We start from the raw sequence: 21,358 nt of genomic DNA on the forward strand, positions 1-21,358 counted from the left end.
TAAATTCAATTTGGGGAACCTGTGGCATATCCTGAAGCAGCACTGGCAGGGGATCCAAGCCCGGCACTCAGGAGTCTGAGCCAAAGACACAGACAAAGGAACTATCAGTCTGTAGGTGACAGGAGAAACCAAGGTATGACTAAGATCACACCGGGAGAGTTTACACTCCAGCACATTCCAGTAACAGTTTGAGAAGTCTTACAGAAATATATATAGTTCAAAGGATAAAAAATACACATGTAAACTGAGAGAGTAAGAATAAAAGGAAAATAAAAGGAGGACAAGTAAATCCAGAGATAATAATAGCATACAAAAATGAATACCAAAAAAATGCATACAAAAAATAACAACTTACCAAAGAGTTGTATATAGTTCACAGAGCTAGAAGGCAAATATGGCTCTAAGGTTCTTGAGAGGCAACCCAAGGAGAATGCAGAGCAAAGACAAGCCTCTAAACACTGCATTTGAACACCCGTTTACCATACAGTATGTGCTTCCTTTGTTAGCATTTACTAACAGTATAAACCTGACATTTTCTTTATGAAAGAAAACAAGGGTATACTGTTTTCTGTTTGCTATCAAAATGGGCTTGTATTTTAACATGATATGAATAAAACAGTTCTGATGTTCTTTCAGTCATTAAAACACAAATCTATCTATATCCATGAATGCTTTCTCTTCATTTATAGGACCTGGAATACATTAAGAATATTCACAGCAGAAACCAACATTTGCATGGGGTTTACAGTATGAAAAGCATTTTTATTTACTGTACATTATTTCACTCGGTCCTCATACCATCTAATGTGACAAGCAAGGCTAGCAGAGACCTAATTTTACAAGTTAGCAAGTAGGTTGAGAGGTTAAGTTACTTATCTAAAATTACATGGCTAATAACTAGAAGAATTTAGACTATAAGTCGTGTTTTCTGACTCCACAGTTCATTCATTTATTCATCCATCCATTCAAATATTAAATACCTCTCAGAAAACATGGCCCATTCTGTATTGTTGCTGTGAAGATCAAATAGAAGAGCATGGGACCATTTACAATGTGAAGCCTATACACATGTTAGCTTTTTTTTTCCCCAAAAAAACATCAGTGTTAGATCCCCCTTTTAAAGATATCAGCCTTTCTTACATTTCTGGGAACCAGATAGGATATGGAAATAGACAACATGCATGCACTTCAATTGGGACATATTGGAAGATACATATTTAGGAGGGAATGAGCTGGCTAAGACGATGCTGGGATAGTCAGGGGATAGGTCATGGAAGACCTCATTGGCCCTGCTAATGAGCCTGACTTGAGCTTGGTGGGGATAAGAGGACACAGAAAGGTGTAAGAAGGGGAGTCCTGTGGTCTCAGCTGTGCTTCTGAAAGACCCCTCAGATGACAGCACTAAACATGGATGTGAAAGAAAGCATAAAAGCCAGTGAGGAAGCTATTGTAATCAGCTAGGAAAAAGAGTAGGTGCCTAAGCTAATAACTGAAGGTAGCCACTTTATGCTAATTTTAGTCTGCAGCATTATGTTATCTCTGGTCTCTAAAGCCCTTGGGGAAAATGAGGCAGGCCACCAGGCCCTTAAAAAGAGTAAATTTTAAACAACTTATACAATCATACTACGGACACCTGAAAAACTAAAACAATCGTCCCTGGGACTTTGTTTCCACAATGGAGTTACACAGTATAATTACTATTCTTATTAATCTACAGGGAGCCTACTTTAAAGTCATTAGTTCATTGTTTCTTTTTAATCTGAATGATTCTCATTAATTAAAGTTTTTATCAGTTACAGAATTCTCTATAGTGAAATAGAACAGTTGACTTCAGATGTATTATGCTTTAAGCAAAAACTAACTCATTAACAAGATAACCTGTTGTGATTAAATAAATACAAACTGTTTACAAAGTTTGTAAATGAGTACAACAGCATAAAAGTAAAACTTGCCACTTAGCACAGACCTTATTTTGTTAACTCTTCAAGCACATGTAGGAAACAGGGCAATCCCTCATTTTTCACAGCTTCCCATTTCCCCCACTGCATTGCCTAATAAACACCTCTATTTCACTCTCTGCAGCTTTAATTTCCTCGATTGTATCTGCTAATAATGCCTAAGCATGTTGAACAAAGCAGCAGCACATGAAAGAAAGCCTGTGTCCTCTGCTTTACAGTGCTCACGTGGCACAACAGAGCTTCTAATAGTGCATCAGGTTGTAAAAGTTGTACATATTATGAAATCACTAGATGGCTATTTTGTGGGAAACACATTAATTGTATTTACAGAAAGCTCTTAACAAATCTTTAGTAAAGGTCGCAATTAATTTATGGAACCATGAAAAGTCCACAGAGGGTATCAGTGATAGTAACAAAAGAGGAAGGAGTTTCATCTGGCCTTAAACTGCTAAGTTCATGTCTACTTTGGTAAGAGTCAGGCCCCAGACTTTCTTAAACTTGGAAGGGATCTTAAAAGGTAGTCCAGTCAAATGCCTATGCCCCCCACTTCAAGGGGAGAAACCTCATGTGAGACCCTGCCTGACCAATGCTGATGTAGCCTATTCTGCCACCTCAATTTATTTAAGAAAAAATCTCCTTCACATATTCAAGTTTCGATTTGGCAGTTAATTTCAGTCTGCAGTTAAAAGGCACTAGCTGTCAGTCAGATCTCTCACCCAGCTCCCTCCTGAAAAGAAAAACTGACAGATCACAGGAGCTTTCTTTTGTAAACCAATTCTGGAACTTTCATGCTTCTTATTTGTTAGGTTAAAGGTTAAATTGCTGACCTGTGCCCTCCTGCTTAGCGGCCTTCCCCTTTTTCTGTAAAGCTTTATTTTGGGGCTGTATTTACATGGATTAGTCCCTTTTCACGCTAAGAAGGAATCTGTTCACAGCCAAAGCCTTAGTTCTGGTTGTACAAAAAGCAGCCACAATTATTCACCACCAGACAATGACCATATTGTGGATTTACAAAAAACCCACCCCAGCCATGGAAAGATCTGTTCTTGCTGCACAAAACAATAGAAGAAAAATCTTATCAAGCATTCAAGAGAAAGCAAACAAAGCAAGCCCACTGTGAACTTGATGAAGATGTCAAGCTCCTTTAAAATATATATATATAAATCAACAAAGAGGGGTTTTCTTGTAAAGTCTTGGGAGTGAGACTTTTTCTACTCTGAGTTTCCCTTTCTGGTTAAACACAGTCAGTAGCAGCAAGACATTGACAGCCAAGACCAGCAAAAGCTGCCATTTTCTAAGCACGCTTACAGACACTTTTCTAAATGCACAATGCAAAGAGGCTTTCCTTTCCAAATATGCCCAGTGCAAATGCCAGGCAAAGCATTTTCAAGCTAGTCCCTAACTACACAAGGTCTTTCTGCAAAGGCAAAATTCTTGTCCCAATCTCTAAGGAATGAACACAGGCTACACCTCCCCAAATCCTAACTTACTAATTCCTTTAAGAAAAATAAAAATAAAAATAAAATAAGCTATTGGGTTTAATGAAACCATAGTTCCAACAAGATTTCTTCATCTGACACCCATGAAGTATTGTACATACCCGGTTTCTTTGGGGTGGGTTTGAATGACAGTCCCAAGTCACAGAAACAAACATTCACTGGGAACATTTTCTGTTAAGGGTGAGGACTTCACAGCTGCTACAAAAGCTAACTCCAGTCCAGGACACAGCTGTCTTAGCAAGGCAGAAGAGCAAATACAAAGAATTTCTCCCACCAACCAGTCTTTTAGGTAGATGGTTTCTATTCTCTTTAAGCTAAAATGACCTAAATCCATCAATGGCCCTCAAGATAAGAAAGTAAAAATCAATGACAGAAGTATGCATTAAGAACAACCCAAGGATCCCTAAAATCCAATTTTTTTAAGATACTATATTTTAATTCATGATAGAGCAAAATACTAACATAACACCTTATTTTGTAATCTCAGACAATGGCTCAATATAAGGCTTCTTACAAATTGTAGACTGAAGGGCACCTAGGTAGCTCAGTAGGTTAAGCGTCTGCCCTCAGCTCAGGTCATGATCCCAGGGTCCTGGAATCAAGTCCGTATAGGGCTCCCTGCTCAGCAGGGAGTCTGCTTCTCCCTCTGCCCTTCACCCCACTTATGCTCTCTCTCTCAAATAATAAAAATGGGTAAACTCTTTAAAAAAAAAAAAAACTGGAGACTTAGAAAAACATGTCCATCTGTAACAGTTTATCTTTGACAAAGCTCTCCTCAGCCCTTTCTGTTCCCCTCCCTGCCTCTCCACCTCCCCAACCCCTCCCTGTCCCCCACAGCCAAAAAAAGGCAATACCAAAGATTTGGTCACAGAAGTCCAAAACTTGCGAGTAGTATGGTCTTATTTTAAAAGAGGCTGCATTTGTATGTATAATAAAAGGGAACTGGTTAATCAAACTGTAAGACTTTGATAGAGCCTTCAAAAACTGATCGAAGTGGGGGCGCCTGGGTGGCTCAGTTGGTTAGGCGTCTGCCTTCGGCTCCGGTCATGATCCTGGAGTCCCACGATCAAGTCCCCGCATCAGGCTCACTGCTCAGCAGAGTCTGTTCTCCCTCTGACCCTGCCCCCCTCTCTTATTCTCTTCCTCTCTCTCTCAAATAAATAAAAATCTTAAAAAAAAAAAATAAAATTGATCGAAGTGTTTATGACAAACATGGTGTTACTTTCTCATTTAAAACTATACACCAACTGCAACTGTGTCAAACGGGAATATTCAAAATATCAAAGTGGGATTGTGATAGAGGTGATTTTATCTGCTCTATTTCACACTTCCTGAAATATTTTGTCTTTCTTATGCTATTTTTTTGTATGGTAATCAGTGCTGTGAAAATGCAACAATTCTGGCCAGTGGCCCTGCTCAGAGGACTGTGACAATTGCACAAAGCGTTTCCAAGCAAAGCCAACGCACATTGTCTCAGGAGTTTGCTTACTTTGAATTAGGAAATTTATGATCCCGGAGAAAATTAGGATGGCACTACAAGGACCAGAACACAAAGTAGGAAGTACTTAAACTCTTCACCAACTTCTATGATGAACGAGATTAGGGCACAAGCTACACTCAGAGCTGATTCAAATGTAAATGTTCTGCTTCCTCTCAAACAATGATAAACTCCCTCAGAGTTAATAGTTTCTCCCTAAGAGATTCATCTCTCTTTTCAACTTAGAGGTATGTTTTGGAGAAAAGGAAGAAACACATGGAGGGGCTTAAAGCAAAACCTTTTAAATTCTTTGTCATAAAAGCTGCAGAGTAAACTACATTTCCTTTACTAATCCTTCGAACACTTGTTAAACTTGAGTGCGCTGACAACTTTGCCACTGCAATCACATTTTGGTTTCTAACAAGTTAAAGAAAATACTCTGGCTGTACTAAATTGTATTACCATCTTCCTTGAACACCAAGTGAGAATTTATGCTGCCTTCAAAAACTGTTGAAAGAGACACTCCCTAGGGAGAAATAACTTTTGGCACATTGCACAGAAAGCTAAAGTTACAAAAGCAGGCTAAAATATCTCTTCCACCACACATATTTTCATTCTTTCTTTCTCTTTCACATACACATGCTCGCTCACTCACTCACCAACATGTAAACACAAAAACATGCTATGCCCTCTATGGGAAGCAGAGTATGGGCACAGGAACGGTCTTGAAAGATCCTTACTTTAAAGGTCATATTCTGGGGGGGAAAAAAAAATTTTTTTTTTTAAGATTTTATTTATTTGTCAGAGAGACAGAGACAGAGAGAGCGCAAGCACAAGTGGGGGGGGTGGCAGGCAGAGGGAGAAGCAGGCTTCCCGCTGAGCAAGGAGCACAATGCGGATCATGACCTGAGCCGAAGGCAGACGCTTAACCGACTGAGCCACCCAGGCGTCCCATGGAAAACTTCTAAATTAAGTATGAGTTGTTTGGGTTTTTTTAATGTAGCTTTTCCATGTTTGTTTGTGTTTTTGTTTTTTTTTGCTTTTCCATGTTTTAAAAATATATTCGCCAAACTCCACGTTGCTTCACCAAATACACACACACACACACACACAAACACACAGAACCATTATCAAAGACCTTACAGTTCTCTGAGCTATGAAAAATAACACAGGTGTCCTTTCGTGTCAGGAGGCTAAGAGTGGAAAACAATGATTTGATGTGACAGAAGAAAGAAAACTAACAAGGCACTGTTAATGATTTTGTTGCTATTATTTCATTTAGTCTTCACAGCAACCCTACACATTATCAAAATCACATTTGCAATTGAGAAAACTCAGCAAAAAGGTTGAAGAACTTCGCAAAGGCCAGATTACTATTAGTTGTGGCCAAAATTCAGACACCAAGGCCAGAGCTCCTGCCACTATACCCACTGCTTCTCCTGAAGGAAAGGGTGGGGAAAGAGCTTTTAGTGAGACAAATTCCCATGATGCCAGACCACCAGGCAGTTTCCCAGGGGTGGCAGAAAAAGCCTAAAATGCAAAAAGTATGGGCTGCCGCTGAGGCCTTGGGTAAATGCCTCATTGTACTCTGGGAAGTCTGATGGACACTTACTAAATGAAGAGGAAAAGGCATTCCTCGCCTAGTGAGCCAAATGTGAGTGAGCCCTCCTTTAAACTTTTCATCCCGAGTACATCTGCTCACAGAAAAGGCAGAAAAAGCTTCCAGAAAAATTGTTGGAGAAAACTGTAAGATACCTCTTGCTTCTAACATAAATGCCCCCCCAGTTCTATCCAAGAATTTCCATTAAAAAACAGAATATAGTGAAATGAACAGCCATCAACCTACTGGAAATGAGATATCCGTCTACAAGAAAACTGCAGAGACTAATCAAAATAGCAAGGTTCATTGCAATCAAGTGAAACTGTGTCAATTCATTTGTCCAACAAATATATTTACTACTATGCACCACTCACTGTTCTAGGTGCTAGGGACAGATCAGTGAACCAAGTAAACAAAGACCTCTGCCCTTGCAGAACTGTCAGGCTGAGCGTGATTGTATAGGGTCCCCTCAAACTGATCATAATCTGACTAAAAATCGTATTTTTTATTAATAAAAGAAGTATTCCTCCTTAGCTTTGCAAATGCTTTGCCTTCTGCCTGGAATCCCCTCCCTGCGCTCCCCCCAAGCACTTATCACACAGCAGGCTTGTAATAAATATTACCAGAGGGATGAAGTGTGATATTAAAATATCTTCCTAAGCAAAAAGGAGGAAAGGTACCAGTGGTCAGCCCTAAAATCTCTAACTTAAATTGGTCTAGACCTGAGCTTTTATGCTGCATCAGATCCAGAGAAGCCCAAATAAAACCTGAGTCAACTCAATCTCCAGTCCGCAACACAAGAGAAATTAGGTCAGCTTGTTCCAGGGTCCACCCCAGGCATTAAAAACTTTTTAAAAACCTACACCAGACTTGCCACAGCTGCTGGAGGCAAGAAAGAAACCTCCCAAACCTCAAGCCTCCTAAAGGCCCTGGGCCTAGGACTACCTTAGACCTGGTCCTAATGCCCTGCTATTAAGCACAGAGAAGGAAAGAACCTACAACACGAACAGGTGACATTACCCCAGCTCAGACCCCTGATGATGCTCAACTTCTAGTGTGAAGAATCAGAACAAATCCAACTTACTTTTCTTTAATGAAAGTTCAAACTGAGAGGCACTCTGCCATGTCCCATGTTGAATTAATATTTTCTTTCTCATTTAATCTGTACAATAACATTGAGATACTATTATCATCACCCCATTTTATGGTTTAAGAAACTAAAACGAGAGAGAGATTAATTTGCCCAAAATCACAGAGGGATATAAGTCATAAATAGTAGAGTTGAAATGTGAATCCAGAAGATCTGATTCTAGAAACCATGCTCTAAGCTAGATTTTGCTAATTATATGCTTGAAATTTGGTGGGGGAGGCGGGGGAGGAACTCCAATTAACCAAAATATTTAGTAGGAAGAGGGAATAAATTAAATGCTTTGCTTCGCTGATTTCCTATTTCATTGTCAGCCATGATGAAAAGATCTTTCATTTCAGTCTTTGTAGAAAATCTTTCCCAAATACTTTTGTCAATTTTCCTTTCACATAAATACAATCTAACAAACTAATAAAACTCTTTCGTGTTTTAGAAACCAATTCCGTGATTCTGAGTATCAGCGATGATTACTGTTGAGGACAGAGAACTGGGCTAAATATACACTAACTATACACCATATTCCAGAAATGGGCTGCTTTGATAAGTCCCAGCTTATTTTCTTGGCATCTGGCTCGTCTCACAAGAAGACAGTTTAAATAAAAAACCCTGGTAACCGAGGATTGATTCTTGTTTTTGTTAAAGTTTAACTGTAACATGTAGGTGGAGGAAAAACATATATATATATAAGTTGATCATTTGAAATTATCCATGTATCCAAAGTATGCTTTCCTGGAAACACAGAACTAATCTTACAGTTTCTGAAAGAGAAAATTGACAGACAATTTTCTTTTCAACAAGTTTCAATCGTCATCTCACTATTATTCTAATATTTGGACCCTTTCAAAAAGGAATTTAATTCTAACAGAAGGAAGATTTAATCGCTTAGCAAAAATCACAATTGCAGGAAGTTTTATTGCTTGGTTTTGGTTTGGAGTTTGGGTATTTTTGTTTTTCACTTAGGGAAAATGTTGAATTAAGTCACCAAAAAAATGCCTATTTGTACCAGTTTCCGTGTTAGGCATTTAAATACATACTGTCTCTAATTTACAAAACAACCTGTCAAATAGATATAAGTCCCATTTAAACAATGGCCAAGTTAGAATTCAGTTTAATAACTTCCCCAAGGTCAAACAATTAGTGAGTGGCAGAAGAAATCTAATTTCAAAGCCTACAGTCTTTCCATTAGGTTGTTTTTATTACAAATTATCCATGAAGATACTTAATGACATTGTTATAATCTAGACAGCAACTCATCTGCAACTATTTTCTCTTCAAATAAGGCTTTGTGATAGCATAAAATTCTAATGCCTATGAACACATTAAAGGTAAGAAAACTGTCTTTAAATCAAGCAACTTATTATAGTTTCCTGCTGGGCAAAGCAAGCTCATAGTGAGATCTTCAGTAAAGCTTTCTTTTTCTAATGAAAGCCTTTGAGCACACTGCATGCTTTCAATGTAACATAAAGAAGGAAATGCAAAATGTGTTGTGAAATAATACCAAAAGAAGTTCAAAAGCTAGAATACAATTTCCTAAAGGTTTAAAAAACAAAAAAAGTCTCCTAAACATTTAAAATACGAGGTGTAGTTCCCATATTACAAAGCTTACACTCCACTTTCCAGAGAGTCTAGCACAGTGCTGAACCTAATGCGAGTGCTCAGAGAATAAGTGATTAAGGAATTCTAAAAATTAGATGTACTATAATAAGATCTCAGTCACAGACTCCTGGGGAATCAGGCTTATATGGCAATTTTTGAGGAAGCTGAAGACCTATACTTTTAAGCACTGAAACATTTTGGTGGTAAATCTTTCCAAGCTAGATTATACATCTCACTGCTTTTTTGAAAAGAATATTTTGAATAAAACATTTTCTTGATGACTGCAATGGACATCTGTTTTGGCTGCCTAGCATCCATTCTCCCTTCTTCTGCTAACAGCACCAGATTTTCTCTGCAAAACTACCCTGCCCCACTCTCAGACTATAGAATCCAGGTGGCAGTGAACAGGCCCGCACACACATACATACTCATCACCCAATCAACATCTCAGAGTAACCCCTCTCTCCAAAAATCTTGGTGACTTGTTCATTGATCAGCCTATGACCCAAACTGGGCCTGGTGCAATCAGCCCTGAGACTACGATTAATGTAAGACCTTCTTTTTCCATTTGGGTGACTAAACTGGGAGACTATAACCTTGGATTTGCCATTAGCCATCGTTGCCATTGTATAGGAAGCACTTGCCCAGAAATGAACCCAACACAGGAGACCAAGAGACAAAGAGATGACAAATCTCTGAAAACATAAGTAGAACACCTAGATCCAGCAAAACCAAAAGCCAGTTTTACCACTACACTTCTCAGTATTGAGAAGCAATAAATCCCTTCTTTTGCTCAAGCCAGATTTCATTGGGTTTCTGCCACTTAGGACAAAAAGAATCCTGACTAATAAAATAATGTCACCAACATGATAACTAACTGTGCTGAGCAATGTAATACAAAAAAATCCTCAGAGCAATCCAAAGCACGTAGGGCATAAGCAAAGGGCTTTCCCATGAATAAAAGATAAAAGTTTAAATGCATGGATTCTGGGATGCCTGGGTGGCTCAGTCGGTTAAGCATCTGCCTTCGGCTCAGGTCATGATCTCAGGGTCCCAGCCAGGAGCCTGCTTCTCCTCCTCCTTCTCCCTCTCCCTCCCGCTTCCCCTGCTTGTGCTCTCTCTCTGTCAAATAAATAAAATCTTACATAACTAACTAACTAAATAAATAAATAAACAGATTCTGAGAAATCTACTTCGGCTACTTTTACTTCCCATTTTTCAGCAGTGTTAGCTCGATGGCAATTGCTGAATAGCAGAGTTGTATGCAGACATGAACTCTTGACTTAAACAAAAATAATATAATAATTTAAAATAACAGCTACTTGGGGCGCCTGGGTGGCTCAGTCGGTTGGGCGTCTGCCTTCGGCTCAGGTCATGATCCCAGGGTCCTGGGATTGAGCCCCGCATCGGGCTCCCTGCTTGGCGGGGAGCCTGCTTCTCCCTCTCTCACTCCCCCTGCTTGTGTTCCCTCTCTCACTGTGTCTCTCTCTGTCAAATAAATAAATTTAAAAAATAAATAAATAAAATAACAGCTACTTAAGTACAAATCTAACGAAAAGAATTCTACAAGAACTACATGAGGAAAACTACAAAACTCTGATGAATGAAATCAAAGTACTAAATAAGGGGCACCTGGGTGGCTCAGTCAGTTGAGCATCTGCCTTCTGCTCAGGTCATAATCTGGAAGTCCCGGGACTGAGCTCCGCATAGGGCTCCCTGCTGAGCAGGGAGTCTGCTTCTCCCTCTGCCCCTCACCCGGCTCGTGCTCACTCTCTTATTCTCTCTCTCAAATAAATAAATAAATAAAATCTTAAAAAAAAAAAAACTAAATAAATGTAGAAATATAGGGGCAATGGGTGGCATAATCGGTTGAGCATCCAACTCTTGGTTTCGTCTCAGATCATGATCTCAGGGTCGTGAGATCGAGCTCCACATCAGGCTCCATGCTCAGTATGGAGTCTGCTTGAGATTTTCTCTCTCTCTCTCTCTCCCTATCCTGCTCATGTTCTCTCTCTCCCTAAAATAATAAATCTTTTTTTAAAAAGTGGAGAAATATTACATGTCCATGAATAAGAACACTCAATAATGTCAAGAGGACAGTTCTTTGTAATTTGATCTATAGATTTGATACAATCACAATCAAAATATCAGCAAGTTATTTTGTGGATATTGACAAACTGATTCTAAAATATTTGGAGAGGCAAAAGACCCAGAAGAGTGAACACATTATTAGGAAGAACAAATCTGGAAGACTGACACTGACTTCAAGACTTACTATAAAGCTACAGTAACCAACACAGGATGGTACTGGTGAAAGAATAGACAGTTCAACAGAGAACCCAGAAATAGACCCATACATAGTAACTGATCTTTGCCCAAGGAGCAAGATAGTCTTTCAACAAATGATGCTGAAACAACTGAACAGCCACATGCAATCAAGTGAAACTACACACACACCTTCCTTACACCCTTCACAAAACTCAAAATGGATCATAGATCAAAATACAAAAGTATAAAACTCCTAGAGATAACATAGCAGAAAACCTAGATGACCCCTGAGTATGGCAATGCCTTTTTAGATATGCCACCACACGCATGATCCATGAAAGAAAATACTGGTAATCTGGACTTCAATTAAAAATAAAAACTTCTGCTCTACCAAAGACAATGCCAAGAGAATGAGAGGACAGGCCACAAACTGGGAGCAAATATTTGTAAAAAAACACATTTGATAAAGGACTGTTACCCAAAATACACGAATAACTCAAAGCTCAATAAGAAAACCAATTTTTAAAAAATTAGACACCTCCCCAAACATGATATACAGGTGGCAAAGCAGAATATGAAAAAAATGTTCCACATATGTCATCAGGGAGATGCAAATTAAAACAAGATACTACTACACACATTAGAATGACCAAAATCCGGAACACTGGTAATACCAAATGCTGGTGAGGGTATGGAGCTGTGGACTCTCATTCACTGCTGGCAGGAACAGGAAATGGCAGGGATACTTTGGAAGAAAGCTGGCAGTTTCTAAAAATTAAACATACTCTTGCCGTCCAGCAATCACATCCTTGGTATTTACCCAAAGGAGCTGAAAACTTATGTCCACACAAACACCTGCACGTGGATGTTTATAGCAGCTTTATTCATAATTGCCAAAACCTGGAAGGAACCAAGATGTCTTTCAGTAGGTGAATGGATAAACTGTAGCGCATCCAGGTAACGCAGTATGATTAAGCACTAAAAAGAAATGAGCCATGAAGCCATGAAAAGACAAGGAATAACCATGCACGCACGCACGCACAACCAACCATAAACACATACTACCGAGGGAAAGAAGCCCACTTTAGAAGTCTACATCCTGTATGATAACAGCTATATGGCATTCTGGAAAAGGCAAAATCATGGAGACAATAAAAAGATCACTGGTTGCCGGGGGTTGGGAGTACATGAAGGGATAAACAGGCAGAAGACAGAGGATCTTTAGGGCACTGAAAGTATTCTGTATGATACTATAAATGGATACGTTATCATACATTTGTCTAAAACTGAAGAATACACAACACCCTGAAATAAACAATGGACTTTGGGTGGTTATGGTGTGTCAGCATAGGACCACTGATGGTAAAAAAATGTGCCACTCTGCTGGGGCATGCTGACATTGGGTGAGGCTGTGCATGCCTAGGGCATATGTATATATATATACACCCATGGGAAATCTCTCTATATTCCTCTCTACTTTGCTGTGAACCTAAACCTTCTCTAAAATAATTTTTTTTTTTTGAAAGATTTTATTTATTTATTTGACAGAGAGACAGACAGTGAGAGAGGGAACACAAGAAGGGGGAGTGGGAGAGGGAGAAGCAGGCTTCCCGCTGAGCAGGGAGCCCGATGTAAGGTTCGATCCCAGGACCCTGGGATCATGACCTGAGCCGAAGGCAGACACTTAACGACTGAACCACCCAGGTGCCTTAAAATAGTATCTTTTAAAACAAATGACAAATAACAGCTCCCACTTATTAAGAACTTTCCATGTCCCATGCACTCTGCATTCCCATTTAATCTTTCAACTAAATGAAGTAGGTACTATTAAGGCAAAATAAAGATCAACGAACTTAACTGCTCACGTGGATTTTATGGTTTAGTAGATCAATGAATTGCTGGTCCACCTAGAGGGCCCAGGACCTTACACTGTGAACTACAAAATACAGCAAGAACCACCACACTGCCATGAATTACCAAAAATCATGAGACTCTCCTATATTGTAATTTATACCCAGATGGCCCCTAAATTGCACACTTTACGAAGAAATCTTCAAATAACTAAACATTAAGAAAATATATGGCTCACTTTGTTACTTTTTAAGAACAGCAATTCAAAAAGTCATTCTACATAACCGATTTAGAGCATCAGCATAGTGTAGTAAAAAGCACAAGCTTCAAGCAAGGATACACAATTAAGGTAAAATTCAAAATGTGATCTCAGTAGGAATACAGAGGGACTTCAAAGTACAAAATGTTCTATTTCCTAAGTTGAGTGGTGGGTACGTACATTTTTGTTTATTCTTTAAGCTGTGCATACACATACAATTTGTGTTACAGTTTTCATAAACTGGTTTAAAGAATACAGTCAGAGTAGACTTCAAATCCCAACTCTGTCCTTTGGACAAGTTGCTTCCTATCTCTGAGCTTTAATCACTCAATACTTATTGAGGGCCTACGATATGCCAATTACTGTTCTAGCTGTTGGAATTTCAGGTACAAGAAAGAGGTCATTTCTGCCCTCATGGAACCCTATTTTTCTTACCTATAAAACTGAGCTGATACTTCTTACTTCATTAGGTGGTGGGCAAAAGCTTTATTACAACGAGCTTCCCCTAGGCTCAAATATAGTTTAAAGAAATACTCTAACAATCCTACAACATAAGGCACATTACAATTCTCAAAGGCACCCCTTTTCAAAATCAGCTTAAAAAGTACAGTGAGGGGAGCCTGGGTGGCTCAGTCATTAAGCATCTGACTTCGGCTCAGGTCATGATCTCTGGGTCCTGGGATCGAGCCACGTGGGTGTCAGGCTCCACATTCAGTGGGGAGAGTCTGCTTGTCCCTCTCCCTCTGCCCTTCCCCCGACCCGGCTCGTGCTCGCTCACTCGCTCTCAAATCTTAAAAAAAAAAAAAAGTACAGTGAAATGAGGTTCCACACCTCTATTCCAAATAAGTTATTTTCAAATGGGCATGTCAAGTACTTAGAGTCAGGAAAAATTACAAAAATTTTTAAGTAATCCATGTCTTCTGAGTGGTAATTTGTCCCTACACTACTGCAAATCATAGTTCATACTACATAAAGTGGATTCACTTCCTCTGGGGGGAAAAAAAAAAAATCAAAGGATTCAAAAGAAGAAAAATAAAGAAAAGCTAAAGTAATCATGCTAACTCTTTTAAAAGGAAAAAAAAAACCTAAGAAATCCTTGTACAGTTCATGAATGAAAACTGCCTCTCCCCTGATTTTCTATATAAGCCTGATTTTTCTTCTCTCACAATATCTGATTTTTCTAACTACTGCATGTGCAGGTAATATTAACCAGTACTTTTTGGGATGATGCCACAAGAATGAAGTTAAAATCCTGAATCTACAACTTGATGGTTGTCCCATCTGGGCAAACAAATTAACCTTTGAGCCTCAGTTTCCTAAAAAATAGGACCCATCTTAAAGGGGTCGTATATTAACAATATAAGAATAAGTGTAACAATATTAAGAAAAGGGACTGAGACATAAGGACTCAATAAAAGTTAGCCACTTTATCACCATTCTTCAAAAGTTTGCTGTGATTCATTATCTTATTATTGAAAAGATAATAAATTTAGTTAATACCTCTAATATTTTAATCTGAAGTAAAACAACTCTCAAAGGGCTTTTTTCCCCTCCATCCCACTTCTAAAGAAACAGCATAAATTTTTTTTTAAGATTTTGAGAGCAAGTATAAGGGAGCACAAGGGGGGGTAGGCAGAGGGAGAAGCAGACTCCCCACTGAGCAGGGACTGAGATCATGAGCTGAGCCAAAGGCAGCCACCCAGGCACCCTTTCATTTTTTACATCAGTTTTTTTAAAATATCTAATAAAAAAAATTATCTAGTCACATTGAGCATCCACTGTGGTCACAAATCCAAGCAACGTTCGTAGAATTAGAGACCTGCAAAGTGAAAGCTCAAATTCAGAATATAACAAAGCTGGCTCTCAATCCTTTCCGTTGGCTGAGACTCGGTTTTCTTCATGATCCTGCTGATCCAGAAACGAGAACAGCTATTTAAGAGAGATTTGAAAGCCAGGCTGTTTGCATGTTTAAGTTACTGATATAGCTGGAAACCTCAGCTAACCAAAGCATCACATCATAAGCATTCCTTCCAGAGTTCTCACAACAGTTTCTTCACTTGACTATCCACTTCTTGCTACCAAGTGGCCACTGGGCTACTGCAGTAAAACACTGGGCAGGGAGCTGACACCAGAGGAAGTGGGTGGGCAGAACAGCCTCGAGAACCTGATGCTGCGGCCATTCTCCCAGGCAGGGTGCGCTTGGCAGGCTCTGAGATGCCAGCAGTAACGAGACACTTGTGTTGGAAATGCAGTCCAGAGTTTCGGCATGGCCAGTACCGTCTGATCATGGGACTGGCAGGCTCATCCCTCTTGCAAGAGCACCCTCTTCCGAGACCTTCAGTCAGACACGCTAAACTCAGCTCTGGCAACTTTCACAACTTGAGACGACTCTATTCATTTCCTGGGATCCCCAAGTAAAGGTGGGTTCTTGAACAAATACATAAATGGAATGTGGCCAAAAAAGCATAAAAGTTAAGAACAAAGTAGGTCAAATATCTACTCGAAATGTTCCAGCTTCTTTTTAAAATCACATACCTAAGTAACAAGCACTATACACAGAGATGTTTGCCAGCATTATTTACAACAAGAGAACTCTGGAAACAATCTAAAGATCCAATTATAAGTAAATATTACTCATAAACATGATGTAGTAATTCACAGCAAATGAAATTATTTTCACAAAGCTATATTAATAATTTTAGGAAAAGCTTAATGATTTGGGGAGGACCAGCAAGAAAAACACACATATAGCAGAAGTTCAGGGAAAAAGTTTTTATGTATATTTATATATATACACACACACACACATATAATTTTTATATATGCTTTATTTCCTCACACATGCAAAAGAAAACAAGGAAATATACCAAAACATTAATAGTGTTTATCACCAAGTGATAATTTTTCTCTCTGTAATTTTTCAAAAATGTTTAAATTGTATACACACTCAAAAACTAATCCAAAAACAAGCTACTGAAAATTTAAATAGAAAAAACCACAAACCAGGATAATCTGTCAATATGCACTAACTTGAGAAAATTTTTGGTTGTTTTTTTTTTTAATTTACAATGAGAATATACCACAGTATAAGAAAAATTGTAAGAATGAAACTCCCACAGAAGTTTATAGAACAAAATGTATACTAAATCCTCCAATTAAAGACCCGTAAAGTAGTTTCAGTGCCTTCTAACCCACCTTCTCACAGCAGGGAATTAATCCCTCTGAGGGATGCAAACAAACTTCAAAGAGAAGATTATGCCCAGACACTAGTACTGTAGAGCGTAAGGTTTATACCTAAGTTTGCTCAGATACTTTGGCAGAGATCGGAGATGCAGATCCAAGGAACAAAGACTAATCTTAAGGCAGATTCCTTGCAATCATTTAAAAAGACAAAAATAATGCATTCAATATCAAAAAAAGGCAAATATAATAAATTTTATTAAAAACAAGAAGGTTGTAGAAAAAGACAAAAGGTACCTAAAATCAAATACCAAATAACAGCTTATTCCCTGGCAATAGCAACTAGGAAATCTCACAAACTCCCAAAGAAAGCAAGAGGCACCAGGAGTTCAGTTTGTGTACCCAAATCTTACTGGCATGATGTTTCCAAGGTGTCCTATTCAGTGTCCAGGGTCTTGATGCACTAAGTGGAGCTGACAGATCACATGTCCCTTCCATGGAGGTCATGGAATGCTCTTCAGAGTGCAGTACACAGAGCGCTTACAATACATGTCTTCAGTAAGGGAGACATTAAAAGTAATTGAGGGGAAAAGAACAGTTTCTAAAGTCTAGTAGTATTTCTTTTTTTTAAGATTCTATTTATTTATTTGAGAGAGAAGAAGAGAGCAAAAGCAGGGGTAGGAGCAGAGGGAGAGGGAGAAGCAGGCTCCCCGCTGAGCAGGAAGCCAGATGCAGGAGGCTCAATCCCAGGACCCTGTAGATCATGACCCAAGCTGAAGGTAGACGCTTAACCAACTGAGCCACCCCAGGTGCCCCTAAAGTCTAGTAATATTTCTTACTGGCCTTTCTCAGATCTGTCATCTTTTTTTTTTTTTTTTTTTTTTTAATGTGAGGTGATTTTTTTTTTTGGTATGATTTAGAAGTACCTGATTATTTTTTTTTAAGACCTTATTTTTTAAGTAACCTCCACACCCAACATGGGGCTCGAACTTACAACTCCAAGATAAAGAGTCACACACTCTACCAACTGACCCAGCCAGGTGCCCCTAGAAGTACCTGATCATTTTATTAAAATGTTTTAAGTAAAGGAGTAGTAGACCCCAGTAATGCAGATTTAGTTTCCCAATTGTTTTTTTGGTTTTGGTTTTGTTTTCAAGTAGGCTCCACACCCAATGTAGGGCTTGAACTCACAACCCTGAGATCAAGAGTTGCATGCTCTACCAAGTGAGCCAGTCAGGCGCCCCAATTAGTCTCCCAATTTTTAAATAAGCTAATCATCTGAGAGAAAACTAAAAACCTTAAAAGATTAAAGACCTAAATGCGAAAGGCAAAACCATAAATTTCTTAGAGGAAAATATCTTCATAACTGTGGAGTAGGAAAATACTGGTCAATTGTACTATATTAAAATCAAGAAGTTACGATCAAAGTTAACACGAAGAGAGTGAAAGACAAACCATAGAGTGGAAGAAGATATTTGTAATACATACAACGAGATAATTAGTATCCATTATATAATCTTAAAAATCAATGAGGAAAAGGTAGAAAACTCAGTAAGAAAAGTTAGCAAGAGACTGAACAGGCACTTTAAAAAACAAGCTATTCAAGAGGCCAATAAGCAGAAGGTGCTTGGTCTCATTAGTCATCAGGAAATTGCAAATAAAAACAACAATGAGATACTGCTATATAACCATCAGGTTGCCAAAAATCAACACATCTAACTGTACCAAGGACTGATGAAGTTGTAGAGTAATAAGGACTATCAAACTGGAGGGAGTGTAGACTAGCATAATTTTGAAAAACAGGTTAGCATGATCCAGTAATCAAGTATGGTATCTATCCTAAGGAAATGTACGTTTAAGTGCGCCAGGATTCACGTATAAGGAATGATTACGGCAGCATCGCTTGTAATAGCCCAAAACTGCACACAACTTCAAGTGTTTTCAACAGAACGGATAAATTGTGATATAATCCTACAGTGTATTACACAGCAATGAAAATGAATGACTATAGCTACACACAACATGAAGAACCCTTACAAACATAACCTCGAGCAAAAAAAGCAGCAAAACTACACAAAGAATAATTGTTTCTATAAAATTCAGAAGCAAGCAATAAATTATATTTTTCAAGGAGATATACTTAGGTCATAAAACTATAAAGAAAAACAAATGATTATCATAAAAGTCAGGATAGTTACCTCTGGAGAAAGGAAAGGAGGAACCTCTGGGGTGCCAATCAAACCCACCTCCAGCACTTACAGGGCTTCAGCAAAAGTACAAATAGAGGCCCTCATACCATGTATGTTAGTATTTAACAGATATGAAACAAGCTTACAAAATATTAAATATGTTCTATCCTCCTATCATGACAAATATACCTTTATAACTGCCTGGAAAGCCAGATTCATACAGAGAATTTTGGGATTCCCCAGAGTCCCATGCAGAAACATGCTGATCCAGGGAGAACTGGCCACTGGTCCACCACCCATCACCCTCTTCTCCACCCCACACAGCCAAGGACCTCACACACAAGCATACAGTCACCTCCACTCACAAGTCCAAGCTCCATCCCATACCCTACTCTCCACACACAGCCACATTTAGGCCATCCCTTGAATACACCAGCAGCCCAGCCCACCCTCAGAAGTATGGACCCCAGGAAAGGGACTCACACAGGCTCTGGAAACAAGCTCAGGCAAGAAATTCTGAGATCCTAGGTACTTAAAGTATGGTCTACCATGGAAAAGTTCAGGCTCTAAGCAGGCATGTCCCACAGGGCCCAAAGACTCTGCCCCATGGAAGAGCGCCAAAGTAGGGCCCACTAAAGCACAGGGCCAGGCAGGGAGCCCTCCTGCAGTAATAGTATTCCTTAGACCCAGGAAACATTATATTTCTTAGGCTGGAAAGCAGTAACATGGGCACATGATCATTATTTGCTAAACTGTACATGTAAGTTCCATGTACTTTTTTTCCACAAATAAGGGACAGACATCATGTTCCTGCTGATATGATACACAGTAACACACAGAGACCCCTGCCAAAATTTCATAACCCGAATCTATCATGAGGATATGATCAGATCCAAATCTAGAGACCTTCTGCAAAACAACAGACCTAAATTCTTCAAAACATGTCTGTGATAAAAGGTAAGGAAAGGCTGCAAAACTCTTACTTACTGAAAGAAACTAAATACATGTGAAGCTGAGTGGACTGCATGACCCTGAATAATTGGATTCTGGATCAGAAAGGAAAATGCTATAAAGGATACTATCAGCACAACTGATTAAATTTAAATATGGACAACTGACATTATATCAACATTAAATTCTTGTATTTCAATAATTGTACTAGAGTTATGTAAGAAAATTCTTAGGAGATATATTCTGAAGTATGTAGGGTTAAAGGGTCGCTATATCCGCAATTTATTCTCAGACGGCTCAGCAAAAAGAGTATGCATATACATATAGAGTGATAAAGCAGATATGGCAAAATTGGGTAACAACTGACAAAGCTGAGGAAAGGGCATATGCACTTGACCATTCTTATAACTTTCATCTTTTAAAAATATTTTCAAGGGGCGCCTGGGTGGCTCAGTCAGTTAAGCGTCTGCCTTCATCTCAGGTCGTGATCCTGGGGTCCTGAGATCGAGCCCCGCATCAGGCTCCCTGCTCGGCGGGAAGCCTGCTTCTCCCTCTCCCACTCCCCCTGCTTGTGTTCCCTCTCTCGCTGTGTCTCTCTTCTGTCAAATAAATAAATAAAATCTTTAAAAAATAAAATAAAAATATTTTCAAAATTAAAAGTTTTTAAAATATACTAAAGGGTTAAACATGGAAGACGTTGTCTATGGCGCAGAGGAATTAAGATGACTGGGGTAAGATAAAGACTTCGCATTTTGTTCATTCTTCCATCTTATTTGTACTTCTCTAATTTTGTTCTTTTTCCCCCAAAAAAATCATTTTAACTTTGGGAGGAAAAAATCCTAGAACACTGAAAGAGGAAACATTAGCAACTGTAAAATAAGAAAAATTCTGTCCCTAAATTTATCTGTCAAATCATAGCCATCATCATCAAATGGTTACTCTGTAAAGTAGGCCCACAGAGGGGCTGCTGCAGGTATGCACCTAATAACAGACGCTTTCCAAGGCAATGGTTTGCAGAATAAGAGGGATAACTTAACATGGATGTTAACATTCTACTTCTAGAATGACCACAAATTTGTAACCTTCATTAGATAATCCAGAAAGTGGAACACACAGTTATATCACTTTTGCTATTAAGAGAAATTCATTCATTTTAACAAATATTAGTGACATTATGCAAAGCCCTGTAGATGACATGGAGAGATGTGCCCAACATGGTCATGGCCCTCAAGAAGGCAACTCAGCAGAGTAAAGAAGACTTGAAACCAAAAATCCTGGTTCTTCTGCACAGTGATGATCCTGGTAAATTATTTGACCAGAGATTCTATTTTCTCGTAGGTATAATGGAGCTGCCACCCAACTATCTTTAAAGGGTTGTATTGT

At 38.9% G+C, this 21,358-nt stretch overlaps 1 protein-coding gene across 11 annotated transcripts in view; it reads right to left on the reverse strand.

The window, feature by feature from the left end:
* DENND1A (DENN domain containing 1A) overlaps positions 1-21,358 on the reverse strand; it is a 489,873-nt gene that overhangs the window by 431,081 nt on the left and 37,434 nt on the right. The window lies entirely within an intron of this gene.

Source organism: Leptonychotes weddellii, chromosome 14, assembly GCF_054177405.1.
Source record: "Leptonychotes weddellii isolate Sample4059 chromosome 14, ASM5417740v2, whole genome shotgun sequence".
NCBI lineage: Eukaryota > Metazoa > Chordata > Mammalia > Carnivora > Phocidae > Leptonychotes > Leptonychotes weddellii.